The sequence below is a fragment of the Anopheles coluzzii genome, chromosome 3, assembly GCF_943734685.1.
Source record: "Anopheles coluzzii chromosome 3, AcolN3, whole genome shotgun sequence".
Taxonomy (NCBI): Eukaryota; Metazoa; Arthropoda; class Insecta; order Diptera; family Culicidae; genus Anopheles; species Anopheles coluzzii.
In genome coordinates, this window is record NC_064671.1 from 69,885,785 (window position 1) to 69,891,784 (window position 6,000).

The window sequence follows — 6,000 nt, forward strand, 5'->3', positions numbered from 1 at the left end:
TTGCCGCTTCTACCTTCAACACGTTATCCTGACACCCGGGCTGGCACCGGAAATGGCATCCAGTCGACGACCGGTGCAAACGATGGCGCTGGTGGTGTTCGTGATTGCATCGCTCCTGGCGACCAGTTGCACAGCCGACGAATCCGCTACAGGTGAGAACGGGTTAGAAAGCTTGATCAGGGGAAGGCACTAAAGTTGATGTAAAATTATTCACTTTGTCCAAGTTGGTATGGTAGTTGGTTCGATGTGTAACAAAACGAACGGGCAAAAGTGAATCAGTTTTTAATCACTTTTGCTTCTTCAGACTTTTTCATTGATTTTCAATTTTGTTTTCTTTCGTTGTCGTCGTTTTGTTTTTTAATGAATCCTAACAAAGGGAAGTCTTCCTTGTTTTGATGTACTTTTGCTTGAAAAACTCCAACGCAATCAAAACCCGTTGATTTGCTCCTCCAATCGATTGGCCATAGACGATACAAATGATGACCTTCGCTCCCACCGTTAATATTCGCCAGGGCACAGGCACAAGTCCTCGGCGTGTTACGAAACCGCGCCGCAACCACGGAGAGCGTGATCGAAATGTTCATGGCAAAGAGCGACTCACTTTAATCACCTTGATTGAGTTCGGGCAATAATTCAAACCGTTGCTTAGACCGTCGGGCCCGTCTCTCCACTCATAATCGGCATAACTTATGATTGCCGGTTCCCGTTCATTTGAAGGTGACAGAGGACGGCCGATGCTTGGCACGATTTTAAACAGCACAGCAGTTCCGGGGCATCGCTTTCAACCGTGTACCTCACCAAGAATGCGTTCGCTCTCATGCTCACGTTTTGCGTCGTTTTGTTACGTTCAAGGTTCGTCCAAAGCCTAGGGCAATTTAAGGCCATCCCTTCGTCTGCGCGCCGGACGGCTTGCAATCAATGTTTGATTAGATTAGGTCGTCCGATGATTCGATCGGCCAAGCGCTCAACAAGGACGAAGGAGCACCCTTTTCAATGTGCCGCTTCCACAGTACGGAAGCGCACAACGTGCACGGGAGGGACTGATCTTTGCGTTCTGGAGTTCGGGTTCGGGCGAGAAATAAATGAACGTTTTAACCCCACAGGCTACGCCAGGGCCTTGAGAACGGAGAAAAATACGGGTAGTTTAATTTGCTTCCCCTACTGCTACATTACACGGTGGTTCGTTGTCCCTCGCGCGATCGTCCTTCCACCGTTTAAGAGAGATCGTTTTAAAGAGCAGAAACAATACCCGCCAGCAGGACACTCTGCGGGCGCGAGACAGCGTTGTTAAACGCTTTCAGAGCGGGTAGAGCGTGCATCATGAAAGCCCGAAGGAAGTCAACAAACGCTAGAGCTGCAACGATGATGTAAGATCACGGCCATTGGATCAAGGTCGTGTGGAACATGCACTGGTGCGATTATGGGGAGTAAATGAGACCGAGAAGAGAGCTCTCGTGTCAGAATATCTTGGAGGTGGATGTTGGAGGAATCCAATATACTGGAAAGTTTAAAAGACGAAAGATAGAAATATCTTCAGACATTTAATTTGATTGTTCCAGACAAACATTGATTTGGTCTTTGAAACATAACCTGATTCTAAAGAGTTCTGTTCAACTTAGCTCTATTAGGACCAATGTCAAACGTTTCAAACTGTTGTTCAAATGTTAGAATATTAACAATAGAGTTGGCCAAGGATTCCTAGAGCATCCAGACATTCTATCCCTTTAGATTTTGTTGATTGATTACTCTAGTTTCTATAAGAACTCCATTGCGGTTGTTGCCATTCATTCCATTCCAAGATCATTCCTTATCGAACATCCGTAGCTCCAATACTACTGAAGAACTCCTGTCCAAAAGTTGTTTGAAGGTTCCCGAGTCTAGTAGACTGACATCTTATTCTGATCTACATTTTTGAATGACCAATCTCTCATCTTACTCTGATGTCTGCTACCAGACCAAAACCCTAAGACATGGAATGTTGAAAGCCAAACACGTTTTTACTCTCCTTAATCCCCAAAAGTCTTATTCGATCCCCGTGGGGAGAATTTCAAACCCTTCGCCGCTTCAAAAACTACACGCTTGTGCCAAATCCACCAGCGATCGAATTGGCCTGATCGCACCCGTCGATAACCTTCCTTGTACGGCCACATATTACTCCCCTCCTCCCCCCGGAGTAGCTTACATTTCGCATAGTGCCCTCCACTGCTGTAAACTCCTGCTCGCTTGCGCCGTTGCTTGATCGATTGATCAGATTCCGGCGCAAGCCACTTACCCCACAATTTTTTCCCCATTCCCCGCCAACCCATCCGCCACGTGAAAGCTCCTCCCGATGCCCGCGCCTGATCGAGCGCACCGCGGCGTGAACGGCGTGTGTCGGGCAAGTACAAAGGCAGCGTGGCGGCGGCCCGTCGTCACCAGGCGCGAGTGTAAAGCTCGCGCTCGTGCGATCGTGCGGCATGATTGGTGAATGGGAAAATTATCCCCAGCTTCCCCGTGCCCTTCGCTGCACGTAGGACAGTGGGTAGGAAGTAATGTTGGTTGGTAGTCAGTTGGGCAAAGCCAACGTCGACTTCTTTCCTCCATGGCGCGAGTGCGCGCGCGTGCTCCGATACACGATTGCTGCACGTTTGTCCGCCTGTTCGCAATGTTGTGCGGTTGCTGCGATTGTTTTTTTTTATGATCTAGCAATCGGTTATGCAACAACCGCACAGTGTACACAAAACCCCTAAGTGTATCATGACATGAAGCACTGCAGTATTATTACAAGTGAGAGAGTGAAAGGGAATTTTACGACAGGGTGGCGAAGGAGCAATGATGAACACAAAATTGAGGAAGAGAATTATGGAGGGACTGTGCCGGGTAATAAAAACCCCATTTTTACAGTGCAAGCCACATGTTCTAGTGATCGTAACAAACGAAACAGCCTTCCCTCGTCCCTGCCTTGCTCAACCATTTTGTTTTTTGCTTTTTTGCCCGTTTAATGACGCTCTTGTGCGTCGGGCGCGGGGTTGTGCCGAGCTGCATGAGATCATTAAAAGAAAATGCAAGTGCAATTGCATCGCTGCATTCTTGAGAGCGCACCGAGCGATTAAGGGCTGCCTTGTTGAGAGGTTTTATGTTTTCTGTTCCGTGATTCCTACGAGTGTGTTGTGTGAATGTTACCCCTTTGATCTTTGAGCCTCTTTGAGTTTGCAGCAGAGCATGGGGTTGAAAGAAAATGTTTTACAAGCTCATATGCTGGTTTACAAATGACTTTTTTGAATTGGAATTGAGTCAAACTCATATTGCACTATTTAATTGCATTAAATCATATGTTTTAAAGACATAAAATGAAACAAGCTCATTTTCACTTTCAAGGTGAAATTATTCCTGCTCATTCAAAGGTTAATTTCGGCAACTTTCCTTTACCCCTAGAATCCTTTTCCTTTTGCAAATCGGATTACTGGTTCAGCAGGGAACAACAACAGAAAGACACATGGTAAAGAAACCAGCGAAACATAATCCAACTGACCTCGCAGTGCGCTTCGTAAGTGAAGTGACGGCAGTGCCGGTAAATGTCAGATACTGGACAGCTGCTGCTGCTGCTGCTGCCCAGCGGGTGCCAGCCATGGCGGGCGGGCGAACGAGAGCGAGAGATAACGATCGAAAGGCTTTGACCGATTGGGGCGTTGTGGGGCCCAGATTTCGTGCAACCGATAAACCCGCCGATGATCCACCACCCGCGGATGTGAGGGCGGAATATGTTTTTGCGACCTGAGGCGACTGGGGCCGCGTGATTGCTCGGGGCGGGGTTCAACGAGAGCGTGGTTACCCATCACCGGTTGTTGTTGACGGTGGAACGTTTTACCACAAAAAACAACATCGAATTAAGAAACGGGGCCAGAGAGTGAAGGTGAGGTTGTTGTTTGTCCATCAGAGCCCGGCTCACACCCCAGCACCGATTGATAAGAAATCGATTTTCGTACGAAATTTAAAGCGATAAGCCGCCACATAGAACCGCATTATGCGCGCGTGTGTGCGCTTTCAATTCAATATTTGTGGCGCCATAGCCACAATTTTGGTTTTCTGATGTAAGTAAAGAAGTAAAGCAACAGCAACAGCAGCAAAAGAAGAACAGACTGCGCCATAATAACAAAAAAAACTGCGCCGTTAGCACTTCCGTCATTAGTGTGGGTCGTGTGTGAGAGTGTGTTTTACGGATTGGAGCATTATTTCGGTCACCCGAAAAATACCCGATAGACACCTTTTCCTTGCAAGTGAGGTAATAAAATGGCCGGCCGGGGTTTAATCTCGGCTACCGAATGGCATTACGGCGCTATCACCAACGAGCGGCGCACCGGTTTATGGTGGGAAATTTGCGCAATTGTGTCAATGGGTGAGTGTGATAATTTATTTATAGAAAGTTGTGACGCCTGATGGGTAAACACGTTGAGCATTTAACATGATTGAACATGTTGGATTGCACAGGCTTTTCTACATATTTTAGCACATCCTATTAGCCCGATTAGAAGCAGAATGTTCTGCAGAAAGCATGATTCTTCCATTATCAAAGCATGGATTCTGCTCCAAACGTAGAATCAGTCGAAACATAAAATTGCACATCATTAAATACCAAAAAGAAAAGATCCTCTTTTCCATTCACTATTGCGCTCTTTGTGTGGGTAACAACGCGTTGACAGTTCCCCGAAACGGGTTCGTCTGCACGTGTCGAAAGAAAATGAAAATCAATTAATTCATTTACGTCTCGTTAAATGTTGCTTCGGTTTTTGTTTTTCGATCCGAATCTTTTCTGTGTGTTTTTTGTTTCTTTCTATTCTTCCATCCTTTTCTAGCGTCGTCATCTTGGCAAAAGAAAAATGCCTTGCGGCGTCGATTTTCGATTTTAGGTCCCCGCAAATGCGAGCTCCCTGCCCCGCTCACGCTACTGTGGAAAGCTCATTTCAAGTTGTTCGCTTCGCTTTCTGTGCGTGCGCTCGAACATCAATTGAAGTTGAAGCTTATATTTTTTTGGAAATCGATCCTTTTGTCCCTAGCTTTTTGCCAATTTTGTTTTGTTTTGTTTTGTGTGTGTGTGTGTGTGTGTGCGTCCTACTGCTACTCCATTTCGTGGAAAGGTTATCTCTCGGGTGTCGTAAGCAAAAGTGGTGGCGCTTTCTTTGCTTTCTTGCTGCTGTCCCACTGTAAAGTATTTGTTCGAGAGGTGCTACACTTGACTGAACAGCATTTTATTACCATCCAATCAGGCGTAAGGATGCTCTCTCCCGTGGCAGGCACTTGACCGATTTGCCCGAACCCTAAGGGCGAGCTTTTGTTCCTTTTTTGTGTGTGCATTTTTGTCCACCTTTTTTTTTTTTAATTTTCTAGATACGCTATTGATGGCTCGCATTCACGCCCATTTCGCTTCGATACCTTTTTAGTAATGGGGTATTTGGAGGGACGCTTAATTAATTAAACAGTTAGTTTTTAATTACGCTCCCACGACGACACGTCTCGCTTGGCATTGTTGGCGCGCCCGAGGCGCTAGACAAACACGCTTGAAAATGGAAAACAACAAATTACAAATCGTTGCTTGCGTTCCCAACGTTCCCAAACAAGCTAATGGGGCGTTATCAAATTTCGTTTCGAATTGTTTGGATGTTTTCGATCGACTTCACAACCTGCGTGTTGAGGTGTAAAGATTTCCGGGAAAGAATTTTTGTTTTTTCCCTGGAACCTGTACAGCTATTTGTAAGGCATGCATGTGACCTGCCTCTTGTCGGTGTGTTGTTTATTTGTATAGCCTTTTCACACCCCGAGGGTGTCACGATCAATTTAAATTCAAATGTGTTTGAAAATGTGTTTAATTTGACAAAAGAAAACTCCAACTTCAATTTGAGGTTATTTTATCCTTTCAATTGCTTTCATAGAATTTAAATTCCATTCTGTAAACTGTCTACAGAACATTGCAAATCCATTCTGTCCGTTAGATGCATACCAATATCTCGCCACCAACAGAGGATG